Source organism: Patagioenas fasciata, chromosome 3, assembly GCF_037038585.1.
Source record: "Patagioenas fasciata isolate bPatFas1 chromosome 3, bPatFas1.hap1, whole genome shotgun sequence".
Classification (NCBI taxonomy): Eukaryota; Metazoa; Chordata; class Aves; order Columbiformes; family Columbidae; genus Patagioenas; species Patagioenas fasciata.
The window spans coordinates 28,534,603-28,550,900 of record NC_092522.1 but is presented as its reverse complement, the minus strand read 5'-3'; the positions used below and the strand labels follow the sequence as shown (position 1 = coordinate 28,550,900).

The window sequence follows — 16,298 nt, the reverse complement described above, 5'->3', positions numbered from 1 at the left end:
ATGTGATGAACCTTGGGGCAGGCTGGGGGATTTCGGGGTGCTCAGTTGGGCTGGGTGCAGGATGGACCCCCAGGGGCTCTGCGCTGGAGGAGACAGGGCAGGATGATGGTGTCAGCGGTGGGGCGCTCGTCACTGCTTCCCAGAATCGGGCACCCTCTTTTGGCACCTCAGATGTTTCTTCCAGCAGCCCCATCACACCTTTTTTTGCCATTTGTGCCCCAAAAAGCAAAGTTAGAAATTTCTACAAATATACTAAATTTTGGACAAATGAAGGATTCTAAAGGCCCTGAAGTGCCTTTAAAAAAAAAAAAAAAATCTAGAAAGTGAGAGGGGAAAAAACAGGACTAGAAAAAAAAATGAATGGAAAACAATGCCCTCCGGCATGAAATATTTTCTTTTTTCCTCTAGATAAATGAATATTGAAAAAAAAATGTATCTTATTACGTCTTCAGCCCCTGAGGTTATCCTAGCTGATTTGTTTCACAATTCACCAGGAAAAACCCTCAAGATATTTCTAAGATAACTGTTAAATGTCTGACTTTCATCTACAATAGAGGAAATCTGTATTGCCAACAGCTTGTTCTCAGAATTCCACCTTAAAACAGTTTTAGTACCACCAGACCAGAAGGGTTTGATGCCAAAGAGCTGTTCTGTCCTATTGAAAGCAGAGAATGGCTTCCTCTGCAATATGTACAAAGAGCAAGGAAATTTACTCAATTAATGTGAAACACAAAATGGCATCTGCCATCTGGAGATGCACACAAAAGCCATGGGCAGTCAAACACTTCTTAAGACTTTGGCATGTAAAATTAACATATTTTAAGACTTAAAGGGACATGTGAACTCCAAGTATGTGAGGATTTCATTTTTCTCACAGCAAATGAAACACACAATAGAATATTTCCAACATAATATCCCAGAAACAACAGTGCTAACCACCTACAAAAATTTGCCTGTGACATCAAGATTCCCATTTATACGCTGTTGGATGGGCACTGAGGGGTTATTTATTTAAATATGCGCGTTTAAACAATGGACAGAAATACGCTTTCACTAAACTTTACAACTGTACCAAAGCGTGCTCTCTTACTGAGACTGGTGTAAAAGTCTTGTTATTTCTTCTTGTGTGTGATGCTGTGCAATCACTCTGGATTTATTTTTCATTGGAAAAACAGAGTGATGCTGACTTAGTCAAGTTTAGTGCAGATGCAAAGTGTACAGAAAGGGTTCCCTTTACCTTATGCATTTTTAAGAACTCTTTTCTTGAATAAAATTAAGGAAGTTTGGCTCCAGTGTCTGTTCCCTTTTGTGTATTAAAAAAGAAAATACTGCTTAAAAAAACCCATGACATATGGTATCTAAGTGGTCACCACCATAAATTATTCAGGCTCTGCTCACTCCACAAATGTAAATCTAACAAAATGCAAAACCTGAGGCCTCACCACCAAACTCATGGTCATGTATCCCTGGTAGTGTGCTTGGCACACATGGCCACACAAAGGTGGTCACTGCATCCAAAATTTTCATCCAGACATCCGCTGTGATATACAAATCTACCTGCTCCTTCCTCTACCTGCATCCCCCATTTTGACACTCCCCAGGATCACCTGGCCTGAGCCCCCCATGTCTTAGGGTAGTGCCCTTCCACCCTGCCCACTGCGTGACAACACAGCACTGGTTTCACAAACCCTGTGACAAAAGCAGAGTAGAGGGGAGAAACCAAATCCATTCCTGCTTGAGACAGAGAGTGTGGTTCAGCAGCGTCCCCTGCACGATGTGTTGCTCAGGCAATGTAACTACTCCTACATTTATACAATCCTAAAACTACATTCAGCCCTTTGAAGGCAGCCTTAAGGCTGATGTGGCCCCCGGTGAAAATGAGTTTGATACCCCTGCATTAGTGGATGCTGTATGTTTTTACAAGTACTGAAGTGAACATTTTAGAGTACATGAGAAAGTTGCTTCATGGAGGGATTCAGAGCCAAGGACACCAAACCTGCATGTAGTTACTCATGGAAATTATTATAACATAGCCGGTACAACACAAGTAGACTGTACACATTGCATTTATTCAGATGTGTAGGAAAAGGGTGGCAATAAGCTTACCAGAGCTGGAGTATTAATGAAGGAGTGTTAGGTGAAAAAACTTCTTAAACAGTTACCCTGTCACTCACTTTGCAAGTGTTACTATCTTGACAAAGATTTGCTTCTTAAAGATTTGTTTTACTGATTAGTTTTTCAGTTACAGCACTCTTAAAGGTAACCTGGTAAAAACTCATCATATGAAGCAGAAGATGCAAAAGACACCATTCCAGTATCAACATTCACATGGCCTATACATGTTGTGGTATATTTTATAGAAAAATTAAAAAAAAAAGCACATCAAACTGTACACTCAGATGGGCTGAAAATGCACTAAAGCATCACTTAAATTTTATTTACTGGTTTGTTGATTTGTGCTTGCATTTGTGAGCGTGTGTGTGGGAGAGGAGAAACAGAGACAGAGACACAGAGAGAGAAGGAAGAAAATGACTCATGCCTGACAATGTTACCACGTAAATGGTCATAGTTGTGGGCTTCCCTGGGGGAATTTGTAATACCACAGCAAAAATCTAGCTAGCCTGCAATTACGGTGCCGGCAGCGAGTCCCTCCAGCACGAGCCATCATGTCTGGCTATGGCTGGTGGAAGGGCTCTGGCTGTGTCCCCCCAGGAGAGCATCCGGGGCTTTGGGGACCAGGTGGCTGGTGTGGGTCAAAGCTGCTGGGACAGCCCCACATCTCCAAGCAGGCAGAGCTCTCCCAAAAACTGCTTCCCACAGAGTGAGGTGAAAGAGAAGGTGGAGAGACTAGGGCTGGTGTCCAGAGCTATCAGCCCAAAAGCTTTCAAAATCAGTGAAAAATAAATACATTTGGAATGCTGTTTAGGAGGCTTTCACGCACAGCTCCTCTCTTAGCACTTGTGTGTGCATTTGGTGTGTGATGTCCAGCCAGGTTCTCCTATGGTAGAATTATTGCAAAAGAAACTCTCACCACCACTGATGTGAAGGACTCTGCATTAAAAATAATAACATGGTCCTCAGCAAAAAAAGAGAAGGGTTCCCGGGTGAGCCCATGCCAGTGACAGACTTGAAGTGCAACGTGACAGAGATGCTGCTGCAACCGGACAGCTGAGGGATGAGCTGGGGTTTCCAGGCATGTCACAGGGCTGACATCCCACAGCTCCGGGGGCCAGGGCTGCCGAACCTGCTGCTGGCCAATCCTTGGAGTGTCACTTACATGAGCTCCAAAGTAATCTTCTGGCCCACCCATCAGGAAAAAGATAAGATGTCATGATCAGCTAATAGGAAGTGACAAGAAGAGACAAAATGGATGAGGAGGGAGGGAAGGTTTGGGATTCAAAAGGCATTATTCTTTCCTCTAATGCCAACCCTACTAACTATAGGCCTGAGTTAATTAGTGGGCTATTTGAGCACTTTCATCCATTTTTGCATATAGCATCAATTTTTCTACAGATACACATAACACAATTAACCTGTAGCTTCTTAAACAATCATACATGGCAGTCCCTCGAATCTGGAGGGGAAAACATTACGCGTTCACAGAAAAAAAAAAAAAAAATTAAACAGGAATAAAGATTGTGAAGAGTCTTTGTTCAGTTACTCTTCTAGCCATTGCCTTCTATCTGGCATGGGAAGGTATCTGACATTTGAGCATCTTCCACAAGAAAATTAAAAAAAAAAAAAAAAGATATCAAGTTTCTGGCTTTCTTCTCTCTTCAGGGTGGAAAATCCTATCTATCAGACTTAGTTTACTTGCAATTAAGAAATCTGCTTCACTCCCTATCAAAATGTTACTGTGTCACTTGACAAAGTCTCATTTGGCAAAAAGCGAGAGGTTTGGGCTGGAAAATCCTGGTGAAGTTTCTTCCCAAGTGCTGCTCCAACCGGGGTAGCTGTGCCCTACCCCCTGCAACCAACCCACTGCCCTCGCACAAAGCCCCCCGCAAACTTCAACAAAAAAATAATCAGAGGTGCCAGGCTTTTAAGATCCCAGCCCTGCCAGGATGCTAATCAGGTCGGTGGGAAAAGAAACATCTCCAGTGGGTACAAAACTCGGCACAAGGGGTTGCGATCTCCGTGTAGCAGCTGTATGAATGACAAGTAACAGCAGCGAACTGCTGCCTTCGGTGGAGAGCCGAGTATGTACCACAGACACAAAAAGGCTCCCTTTACGCTGTAAAGAATTCGGAGCTTAAATCAAGGCACAATATGTTTTGAAGCTTTTGCCAAAAAGTACAAAAACCTGTAGTCAGTGTAACTAAGCATTTGATAACAAGTGTGGTTTTCTTCTGCTTGACATATTTTCCTGGTGTATTTGTTTGTAAAGGTAGAGATAAGTATAGTAACACAATCTGTTCTTTAATATCACAGGCAAAGAAAAATCACTAGTCACCAGCTACAACAGTTTACAATCTTTGTGATACAGCTGCAAGCATACATTTATTTTTTTATTCCAAATATCTCAAGTGGAGCCTGATCCTGAAAACCCTTCTTCCCTCCAATGATGCTTGTCTGCAATAACAATACTAATGAAAAGCAACTGCTAATGTAAGCAAAGAAAAGAAGTTGAGGCTCAGATTCCCTATACAATGCTTGTAATGGTTATTTTCACTAAAGATAAGAAAGCAGACTTGTATGTGCAATATCACTGAAACAAGCCATTCTGCCCCCATCTACAATTTTGACAGTTATCTATGGAAAACGTGGACTTAAAAAACTCTTAAGAATAATTATTAGAAATCATAGCCAAAATAACATACATCAGCCTTGATTAGTTACATGAAAAGCAGCCTTAAATTGATAGTTTAAAAACAGGAAAATTAGCGGTATGATTAAGTATGAATGGCTAATAAAAAGAATTTTGCTAAAACAGATTAAGGTTCAGATGAAGGTCACAAAAGGAACTGATTGAGGAAAACTCATTTTTGCTGGGACTCAGTAGCTGTTTTAGCAGCGCTGTTTCCTCTGAATCACAGTCTTGTAATGAAAAATTACACTGCTGGGGTTAATAAAGACTTGGCACATTTGTTTACCCCAAAATTTCAATTAAAACATTGTGTTAAAAAAAAAAAAAAAAAGGCAAATTCCTTCTGTGCAAGTAGATGGAAAAGGATGTAAGTAAGCTAAGTAACCTCTAGTAAAATATAAAGTGAATTTACGCTGCAGTTCCAATTCTCATGTTTGCTGTAAATTCACTCCAAGGAAAAAAATCTGAAAGTGACCCAAAGCCCGCTTTGTCCCCTGTTTCTTCCAAAATAAATAGCCAGGCAGAGAAGTGCTCTACTAACGGGGTCTGAGATTTGCCCTTCTGCCGGCTTTGCCCCTTCCTGGCTGCAGATAACCGCCAGGAGGGTACGTCTCTGCCCCTCTTTCTGTCCTGACAGGTCATGAGCTGAGCAAAGGCCTCGGTTCTACAGGTATGGTCTGAAATCCAGCATTCCAAAGGGAAAGATTTACAAGGACACCCTTGCCTGCAAAGCCCATCCGCCTGCACACAGGCACCAGTGGTCCTCTGCTGCAAACAGGATAGCTCTAGTGCCTAGAGGCTATAGGCACAGCTGACCTCAGGAATTTCAGACCAGAAGCAATCTTGTGTGTGTAATTCCCCTCTAAAAATGACCCTATTTTCCTGTTATCCCACTTTCAGGGAGCTGAGGTGATTTCCAAAGAGGTCAAAGAGCTGATGTGTGTTACCGTTGCCTCACATTTTCATCTTGTCCCAATGGTACATAAGTGAAAGAGGGAAGGACCACAAACGTTCGGGTCGTTATCTGCCACCTCCTGCTCCCAGCCCCATCGGACCTTGGTGCTGCAGAGCTGTGTGGCGGCATCACACCCGGCTGCACTCCAGAGCAGTTTTGTTCAGAATGTGCAATGCTAGGCATGTGCGGGGCCAGCCTCGCTGTCCAGTGATGAGGATTTTAGCATCAGTGAAACTGTTGAGCAGTCATAGAATTTTGGGGGTTGGAAGGGACCCTCAAAGCTCATCTAGTCCAACCCCCCAGCAATGAGCAGGGACATCTTCAACCAGATCAGGTTGCTCAGAGCCCCGTCCAGCCTGGCCTTGAATGTCTCCAGGGATGGGGCATCTGTCACCTCTCTGGGCAACCTGGGCCAGGGTTTCACCATCCTCATTGTAAAAAAAATTCTTCCTCATGTCTAGCTTGAATCTCCCCTCTTTTAGTTTAAAACCATTACCCCTTGTCCTATTGCAACAGACTCTGCTAAAAAGTCAGTCCCCAATATCCCCTGCTTTGTGGATACAAGGGTCCTGTGAAATAAATCATCACGTCTACAAGTTGAAAGCTATGAAGGGTTGGGATTTTTCCCTCTTTCTTTTTCCCCCTCCTGAACTGGTACTTTGCACAAGGGAGAGTTGGCACATCTGGTCTGTGATGGGAGATACTGCCGCCCTCCTGAGCGCTGGGTTGCTGCTCAGTGGCATAAGCTACAGTTGTCACTATTCCTATCGCCAGGCCTGATCGGGGTCAGCAAGCCAACGGGAGAGCCATTGTATAACTCAGCAATAAAAAGACAGTCCTTGTCCCAGAACACACTCGGGCTGGTTTTCTGACAAGCTGTAACAGGTTCTGCGGTGGCACCTTTTCTGTTGCTAAATAAAGAACTTCTGTCTTGCAGAGCCTAAACCCACTGCTGAAAGACTGAAAGGAAAACGAATTAATAGGACAAAGGGGCTGTGTGCGGGGGTTTTTTAACATTTGTTTGTTTTGATCTTAGTTGCAAGTAATTCACATGGAGCGAAGTGCACTGACACTCAGAAGGAAATAAGTATTCCATTTCAGAAAGGATGACTGCTTCAGACCAAGCCAAATGCAAAAAAGTCAGAATCATCCAGATAAGATTACTGGGCCAGAAATCACATTTTTGTTAGTACATGAAGCACATGTCATTTGACAATGAGTATCTGCAGCATGGAGTGATATAACCCTCCAGAAGAGAAGTCAATACTTCAATCAATATCTCTGGTAAGGAAAATATCTTACTCGTTGATATACATTGGATTTTTTTCCTTATGAATCTCTCAGTAGGTAAACAGCATATTTCTGTTGTAAAAGCAACTAAGCAGTATTGCCAAACAGGTCTAATCATTCCTAGAATTTAATAGCATGATGCTCTGAAATTATTAACACTGCTATAAATGCCATTTGACCATTATGTCAGGGATGTATTTCCTTTCCAGAAAAAGGCACCCACATTATTTTGTCACTGATGCTGCTGAGAGTGAGTCCAGTAACTTCGGTGGGAGCTTAGGGCATGCCAGGATTACTTTTTCAAATTATGTAGGCACCTAATGATTCAGCTACTCAAGGCTAAAATCCGTAAGAGCTGTTTGTTAGTGCCTTCACGTTAATTGCTGCAACATCCTCCATGTGAAGCTGGGCTGCATTTTGGAAAGGCTCAGGGACTGCCGAGGCTGGGCAAGGGTGGGCGGCAGAGCAGGCCCTGGTGCCACGCACCATCACCGGGGCCGAGGCCCTCCCGCGCCCTTCGCCCTCAGCCAGGGATGCATTTTTGCATTACAGAACCATTAGAGATTGGAAAAGTGTACAATCCTGGAAGCAGAGCACTGCCCCCTCTCAGTTTATTCTTTTAAGCACCTTTCACGAAGTCAAGCTCCGTCTTCCTGTTCTCCTTTTGACCCTCTGATAGTTTGGTTCCTTTCTGCAACCGGAGTAAGGATGATCCCATCCCACAGCCTGGTGGCCACGGCACATTTTAGAGAAGAGAGCCACGACTACACGTGGCTTTAGGACAAGGAAAGTGTTAAACGCAAACTTCCCACCTCTAGGAGAGACACCATAACTTTTGGCTACCCTATGAAAGATGGGAACTGACACCACCATGAGGACATCTTGCAAAGAAAGCAGTGCTGAGCACGGCTGTGCTGGAGCCCATGGGCATGGGCAAAGCCTCTGTGCTGGCTGCTGAACCATTCCTAGATACCCCTGGAGGTAGCTGCTCCCTGAGGGGTGGCTCTGGCAAGCACAGAAACTGTGGCACCCCAGGAGCGTGTACCCTGAGCTGGGTGAGCTACCATGGCAGTTTTTTCTATAGACACCTCAAGCTAGCCTATGCTCTGCTTTAGGCTCCTAAAGCCACTGACTTGTTCAGGACCTTACAAAACATCCAGGCACCTGTGTCATATTAAAATTAATAGTATAGTTTGAGATGTTATTAGATGCCTCTTTGCCCCTGAAAAAATTGTCCCTCAATGCTTTGCAGGACTGAGTCTGTAGAGGTGACAGATCACATGCACGCTTCAGATAATGGGAATGACATTTTATTAGAGAAGATGGGTTCTTAAAATTGTTGCTCTATAATATAAAAATAAATTAATTCAGCACACACACTAAGTAATCAAAAGTGTTTTCCCCAGGTTATAATCCCCCTACAGAAATGTCTTCTCCCTTCTTAGAAACACCAACCAACCAAAAGACCATAAGTCTATAAAATTAAACTACATGTCCTGTTCAATACCAGCTTTGATTATTCAGCAGGGTAGGGTACAGTTTTAAACTATCAAACACGCTTCCTTTTCTCTTGCTTTATGATTTCAAACTTCTTAAGACTTTTAATGCAAGTACTAGGATAGGGCATCCCAAAGTATTTTTTAATGTGCTTTTAACCCCTCCACATGGAGGTTGCTGAAACAGTTCAGATCTTTGAATGCCAGTAGGGTGGTGCTGGCTAAGAGCTGTCCCTCTCTGGCAGCTATTCTGACATGATTAATAGAAAGAAAGCTGCGTCGGGATTAGTTTTTGTACAAGACAACAGTGTGCATCCCCAAAAAAGAATGGCCTGGAGAGCTTCCCATTTTTTTTTTTTAAACTCTTGTCCAGCATCGTTTCAGCCCACATTGAAGGTAAGGCATGCTTTGGTCAAAAGAGATGGAAAACTGTTCAGCGAGGTAAGCAGTGACTGATTTAACCGAAGCCATACTGAGCATAAACCCCTATCAGAGGAACGGATCAGAGCTGAAGCTGAAATCAGCTTCCACCTCACAGCCTTTCGTGTAATACAGCGTGAATCAGAACCTGCATTTGCCAGAGTTTTGCTTTTGACTTCTAAACAGACTCGGCAATTACACCTCCTGGAGGTGCAACTGCGTGTGACACCGGGAGAATTCGATGCCAACAGAGAGCAAAGACTTTTCTGAGTTGTGAGAGACGGATTTCTCCTCAGCAGGGCTGATGTGACAAATGATCACCACTTCCAGAGTCTGCGGTTTGCTGGGAATTCATGTACCAAGGGAATTCCCGTCCCGGCAGCGTCAATCCAGCAGCGTGCACAAACACAGGGCCAGAGCACCAGCTGATGTGAACTGGGATGGCTCTGCTGGACCTGGCTGACATCCGACATTCACTTGCGATTTCTGAATGGAGAACTAAGAGGAAGAGTGGGATGACATACCCACAGGCGTTGCTAGTTCAGAGAGGGATGAAAGGGAGCTGGCAAATTGTCTGCTACCAAAGAAACACCAATGCTACCTCTGTCTCCACAGAAGGATTCTTCCAGGCATCTGGGAGAGAAGCATAAACACAGAGCTTTGCAATGTTTCTGGAAATGCATCCGACCTGAGGAGCCCTGGTAAAGCCAGATACCCAGGGCCACATAAGGCTGGAAGAGACAAGAGGTGGCAGCCTGGTGTCAGTTGCTTGGATGAGAATTTCCTCATGAGATAAAGCAAGTGGAAATGTTTTCCCTCTCAACCTTCTCACCAACCCAGTGGAAAGAGTAAGGGGAAGAGTAAGACCCTGTGTGAGACAGAAACACATCATGGCAGCTTACACTGGCAGCAGACGATACAACTCCATCCATCTCCATGGGTCTGCAGGGCTTTATGAGGCTCCATCCAGTTCTGTAAATTCAAACCTACAGCCTCCTTCACATCAAGGTGCTTCTTCAAAGCTGACATCCAGGTAACCCTAACAAATGAGTGATAGCTCTCATCTTTAGCAAAGTCTATCCTTCATTGTTTAGCTTGGAAGGCACAAATAGTTAAGCTTAAAAGCAATCTAGCAGAAATAGAGTTTGGGAACCAATTCACCAAATTTACACAGTGGTGTTTAAACTGAGCAGGACATTAGCTGATATTCAGTGGGTAAACTTAATGGCCAACGTCACTCTATCAGCCTTTTCCCATGAAAAACCTGCACCCTAGGTGCTACCGAGTGCTAATTTGTTAAGAAAGCCTTAATTGAGTGACAGTTAATTATTGACAGATTTGAACTACTTTATCTCTCAATCAAAACCTGGCTGTGGCCCAGGCAGCAAGCAATTTACAGCCACAAAGGTAAATCTGGCCACGTGCAAGTTTTTTATGCTGAAGCCTGACGGTTCTCCCTCCCCCACCCCAAGTTTCTGCTAAAATTTCTCTCTGAAGGAGCCGATGATCCCCTAGTGATCACTAACCCACATCAAGGTGGTTACCCTGCTTAACCCCACTTGGCACAGAGTGGGAATTACCAAGGGGACATCCATCTGGAGCTGCCTGAGATAAGAGGTGTCCAGTGTTAATAAACAGGCTTCCTCTACACCTCAGCAGGGCCTTCCTTTTCTAAACAGTCTTCCTTTAATGTTGTAAAATGGTTTTTTTCCATTTACTCAATGATCATGCTTTTGCCGGTGGGGGAGGGCCAAGGGAGGAGAGGAGAGGAGAGGAGAGGAGAGGAGAGGAGAGGAGAGGAGAGGAGAGGAGAGGAGAGGAGAGGAGAGGAGAGGAGAGGAGAGGAGAGGAGAGGAGAGGAGAGGAGAGGAGAGGAGAGGAGAGGAGAGGAGAGGAGAGGAGAGGAGAGGAGAGGAGAGGAGAGGAGAGGAGAGGAGAGGAGAGGAGAGGAGAGGAGAGGAGAGGAGAGGAGAGGAGAGGAGAGGAGAGGAGAGGAGAGTCAGCATGCTTCTAAAGAATCCAGGCACCTGCTTTTGATACGAAATTACTAATGCTAAAAGTTCTCCCAGCTTGGCTATTTTCCTTGCCTTCTGCACACAAGCAATATGTGAAGTAAGAAAGAGAGAAAGAGAAGAAAAAATGAGGAAGGAAGAGAAAGAAACAAAAAGAAAAAAAAAATTAGAAGAAAGCAAGAAAGAAAGGAGATGGAAGGAAAAATTAATATATTAGCAGGAGTAGTAGTAACCACAGCAGTATCACAGTCGTCCACTGCAATATGTCCAAACAGTCATAAATGTTTTACGCATCCTAAAATGCCATGTACAAGGGCTACGGCATCCTACTGAGGTTAATAAATGAATGAGGTGCCCTTGAAGGTTAATTTGCACAAACAAAAGGTCAAGGGACATCTTCAAAACAAAATATTGATTAAAATAAGTTAAATGTTTTGACTTGAAGGAGACATGAAGGATTAAAAAGCAAAATAGAGCAGTATGGATAAGAAAGGAACAGGAAAGAAAAAACACCACCCCCAGACACAAAGGAAATGGTAGAAAACATATCTGAATCAGCTAGTCATCTGCTAACAAGCTGTAAAGATTTCCAATGACAAGTTGTCACATTAGTTTAGTGAAACTGAAGCAGCACTTATCCCTTTTCCTGTGCTTAATCTCTCAGCGAGCTGCACAGAAACATGCTACCACGTTTAATAGGATTAGTTTAGTTCACTTTCTCCTCTCTGGAGGTTGTGAGGTTTTTCCTTTGTGGTGTTTGGTTGTTTTGTTGTTTGTTTGTTTTGTTTTGTTTGTTTGTTGTTGTTGTTTTTTTAATTTTTATTTTTAACAATTATATTTTCGTTAATACCAGGTTCTTGAATTAAATTGCACTCTGCTGAACCACCTAGGTTGCATTCACTTTCCAAGTTAAATGCGGTTTCTTTCAAAGGTTTCCTTTTTGAAAGAAGGAGCCGGAGCAAAGGGAAGCAAGGAAAGGCTCTGAATTCAGCAATTACACAAATCAAGCACCCAGTTCTCACCTTTCTCATGCATACACACTGATGATGCTTTACTGATATCAGTAGAGTTATTTTTAATTCATATCAGCATATGATATATGAGAAAAAGGAGAGAAGAAGGAGAAAGAGAAGGAGGGGAGGAGGAGGAGGAGGAGGAGGAGGAGGAGGAGAAAGAGAAGGAGAAGGAGAAGGAGAAGGAGAAGGAGAAGGAGAAGGAGAAGGAGAAGGAGAAGGAGAAGGAGAAGGAGAAGGAGAAGGAGAAGGAGAAGGAGAAGGAGAAGGAGAAGGAGAAGGAGAAGGGAAAACCTGCTATTTATTTCCCGCCCCAATCTCTTGTTTAGTTGGAACAGACACAGCAAGAAAAATTATCAAAGAAAAGGCAGTTTCAACAATATACCCCTGTCACGTTCAATTTTGTTGTCAGACTCCAAGGGGACAGAGGAATCATGCATGGTCATGGGCACACTGCAAAAGTTTTCCTAAGTTTCTTGCATTCTGGTTTTATTCTTCCCCTTAAATAAAGAAATATAAGCACAGAAAGCTGTTAGCTTGCAGCAAACCTTTTCTCTGCGGAGGCACCAAAATTTGGAGGAGGATTTCTTTCTGATAGGACAAACCCTGCAGCTGAACACAGACCTGACAAACCCCATGTGGTATTTTGACCTGAAGTTTGTGACACCCACCAAGGAGAACCCACAAGCCAGAGTGTGCCCAGGCTTTGAATGCGAACTTTGTGGACATAGACTACTTTTGTTGGGATCCAAAACACCCATAACTCAGAAATTAAGCCAGTGTGACTACCTTACAATGTATTAATGACCAAGAAAAGGACCTGGTGACTACCTCATGATCTATTAGTTACTAGGAACTTTTTACAGGAATTTAAAGACAGACTGGAATCTGTGGCAGTTCACTCACCAAGACCACACTCGGTCAGGGCAGCGACAGAAACAGACATGCCACCCACCCACAGCAGCAAGAGGCTGCCCCACCACTGCCCAAGCCACCAAGCCCTGGAGAAGGAACAAGGGAAAACTTTGCTTACTACAAATCCTGAACATGAGCTGCTGGCATGGGGGTCTCCTGGACCCCTTCTGAGGGATTACATTCTGGAGGAAGAAGAGTTTTTCCTCCACCTCTAAAATTTGGGTGGTGGGTGGGGAATTACTTTCGCTGCTGAGCTTTGAAGCATCAACTTGCATTCCTTAAGAGGCTGCCTGTCCTTCAGGGTAGAGAGTGGTCTGGAGCACACGGTGCCCAAGACAGAGGGTGAGTGCAAAGCATTCATTTCATTCCAGTTGGGCTTACTGGTGTGGCAGGTTGCAGGGCTGGTGTGGTCAGATTTGAGAAAGCTGCAAGACACGGGGCTGGCGGAAGGTAACCTGCAAGCAGGTACAAAATGAGGCAGGGAGCCAGGATGTTAGGTGGAAGCCTGCGCACATGGTACCCATGGCTGGGGCCAGGCTGGCTGCCTCTGCTCTATCGTGTGACCTTGGGGACATCGCTTCACTCCCAGTGCCTCAGTTTCTCGTCTGGGTAAATCAACAGTGGTTGAAGTTCAGTTGAGCCCCGGTGGTGCCAAACTCAGTGTCAGAGGCAGCTGTTTATTTATTTATTAGCGTTTGCAGAATTCGGCTTCACCTCTACATGTATCCCACTGTCCTTTAAAAGAAAAAAAAAAAAAAAAACAGGAAAGAATTCAAGCGAGTCATTCACCCGCCAAATTTAGCCTATCTTCCCCTGCGTCCAGACACACTTCTGCACCCTTGTTCCGCAGCCCCTGCAGCACTTACAGCTACAACGGGAAGGCTGAAAGTGTCACCCCGGCCAGCCCAACCCCGCAGAACAAGCCGGGAACGAGCCCTCCCGCCGAGGCCGGGCCGCACCGCCTGTGCGGGCCTCCCCGCGCCCGCGCAGCGCGGGCCGCCGCTCGCCGTCCTCCCCTGGCCCCGCGCTCCCCGGCGGCGGAGGGCCCAGCGCCCCTAATTCTGAGGGTGTCGCGTTAAAACAACTCACGACGAAGACGCCCCGGCGGGCAGAGGGAGGGCACGCTGGGTACTTTTTCGGGGCCGCCCTGTGCTCGGGCTGGGGGACGAAAGCGGTAGCAGCGGAGTGCGCCGGACGTTGCCCGTTGCACCGGGGATTTGCGGTCACCCACAGCGCTGAGGTGGCCGGCGCCGACCCCGCGACCGTCGTCGGACGCGGGCACGGCACGGCTTGCAAGGGCGCCCGGCCGTGCGGGGCTGCTCGGCCCGGCAAGGAGCGGGACTCTCCCACCGCCGCGGGGAACGGGGAGGTGAGCGGTGAGAGCAGCCCCTGGCTCCTCGCCCTGCACTTAGCCGGCCGCGCCGGGCCGGAGTTACCGCCTGCCGCCGTGCGAGCCCCGACGTGCTGGTGCTGCGTCCCCGGGGGAGGTCGGAACCGGCTTCGCCTCTCGCACCGGTACAGGGCTCTAGGGCGGATGTTACCGGCTGTATTTCTCCTTGATCCGCCGGTCTGGACAGCGGCAGGGAGATTTATTTTTTCTAATTCGGGAGCAGCCTCCCAGCCGCAGGTCCAGCAGCGCAACGGCGCCGTTTCGGCCGGTCCCGAGCGGTATCTTCGTGATCCGTGGTGGCTGGTTTATCAGATCACCCACCCCCCTATCCGCCTTAGTGACCCCGCTCCCCGACGCGGCGGGCAGGGGAGAGAAGAGCCGTGCGAGGACCCACGCATTTCGCCCCGCGGGCAGGGCAGGCCCCGGGGGGCGGGTTTGCTGCCTGTGCCAGCTCCCAGACTTCGGCCGCTGACGGTGACCGTCGCAGTGCGCCCCAGCCAAGGTGCTTCCGCGCCCAGCTAGCGCCGTGGGAGGCGGCGGGGCTGTCCGCAACCACGCGTGGGTCTGCATGCCCCGTTTCCCCTCCAGTGAGGCAGAGCCTTAAAGTGAAAGCGAGGGGAAGCGGAGCGGCTCCCCGCGCCGACAGCAGCAGGGCGGGCAGGTGGCGAGGCGCGGCCCGGCCCCTCGCCGCTGGCACGGAGTTGAGTTCCAAGTTTTGGCGATGGCCCCCCGCGCCAGCCCTGCCCCGTCTGGGCTCTCCCCTCGGCTCGGGGCTCCCGCCGGCCCGGGCGCCCCGCATGGCAGCCTCGATGGGCGGGCGAGACAGCGACGTCCTTACCTGCCGCCGAGCGCCCTGCACTGCCGTCTGTCCCTCCGCAGGACGTTATTCCCTTTCCTTCATATATTCATTCTCCTGCCGCCTGCGAGCCTAAGGCAGTTTTCCTACGGGAAGGCTGCCCGCAGCAGCCGGGCAACCCTCGGCGGCAACCGGTGCGGGGGTACCGGGCGCTCCTTGCCCCGCGCCGCGGAAGCCCGCGCTTACGGCGGGACAAAGCGCGCCCGGCAGGCTTTGGTGCAGACTGCAGCCCGGACTTGCTGCAAAGATAATGTTTTGGTGTTTGCTTCCCCCCCTCCCAAAAAAAAAAAAAAAAAAAAAGAATTTTCTCCTAGTTTATCGCCGGAGCCGGCCGAGAATAGGCTGTGCTGAGCTTGGAATGCGTTTAAGTTGACCGAAAGTTTGGGAGCGCTGCTGAGGGGGTGCGAACAACCGGGTTTCGGCGCCGCCGTTAGTTCCATTCTGCAACCTGATGCTCATTTTCGTGTTTATTTTCTGCCTCGCACGTGAAACGTGTCCCGCGCGGCTCCTGCCTACAGCCCCGCCACGCGTGTCAGAGCCGCTGCCCCTGCGCACCGGGCCGGCAGGTGGGCGGCCACGGACCTGTTTCTCTTAAAAGTTTGTGACCCGCGTGGGGGCAGCTCCCGCGAGCAGGATTTGGCTTCCCCGGCTTGACCATGTTTAACACGTGAAAGACGCACACCCCGGGGCAGCACACTCCGCGCCACGGCACTCCTCTGCGGGAGACTTCCCTCGCGTAAGACTTTTCCGAGTGGAAAACTTTCCCGCGTGTGGCACCGCGGTGTATCCCCTGCCCCCGCGTGGATGACTTTCCTAAAGTTTCTCTTCCTTCCCTACGCGGGGCGGCTTTTGTCCGCCCCTCACCCGTGCGCAGCGCAGGGGGAAGGGGGGGGGGGAGGCCGCCCCGTCGGGCCGCATCTGCCAGCTCTCTCGCCCCGTGTCCGTCCGTCCATCCGCACACCATCCCCCCCAGCTCCCCCCCGCATGCAGGTGCGCGGCTGCCGCCACCTTCCCGCGGGGCGGGGCGGTCCGTCCCCCCCACCCCGCTCTCCACTCTCCCCTCTCCCCGCTCCTGCCAAGTTCTCCCCGTCCCCCCCGTCCGTCCCAAGGAGCCTCCCGATTGGGCGCCGGGCCGGGCTCACGT

At 47.9% G+C, this 16,298-nt stretch overlaps 1 long non-coding RNA gene across 12 annotated transcripts in view; it reads right to left on the bottom strand.

The window, feature by feature from the left end:
* The window catches only part of LOC136100652 (uncharacterized), a 67,309-nt gene extending 51,203 nt beyond the window's left edge, over positions 1-16,106 (bottom strand). For 3 of the 12 annotated variants that reach the window (XR_011738191.1, XR_011738193.1, XR_011738199.1), the window contains exon 1: positions 15,137-16,104. This is a non-coding gene — a long non-coding RNA (uncharacterized lncRNA). Of the gene's footprint in view, positions 1-15,136 lie in introns of all 12 variants that reach the window. The other 9 variants (XR_011738194.1, XR_011738197.1, XR_011738201.1 and 6 more) reach the window with 5 other exon arrangements.
* Positions 16,107-16,298: the final 192 nt, after the last annotated feature.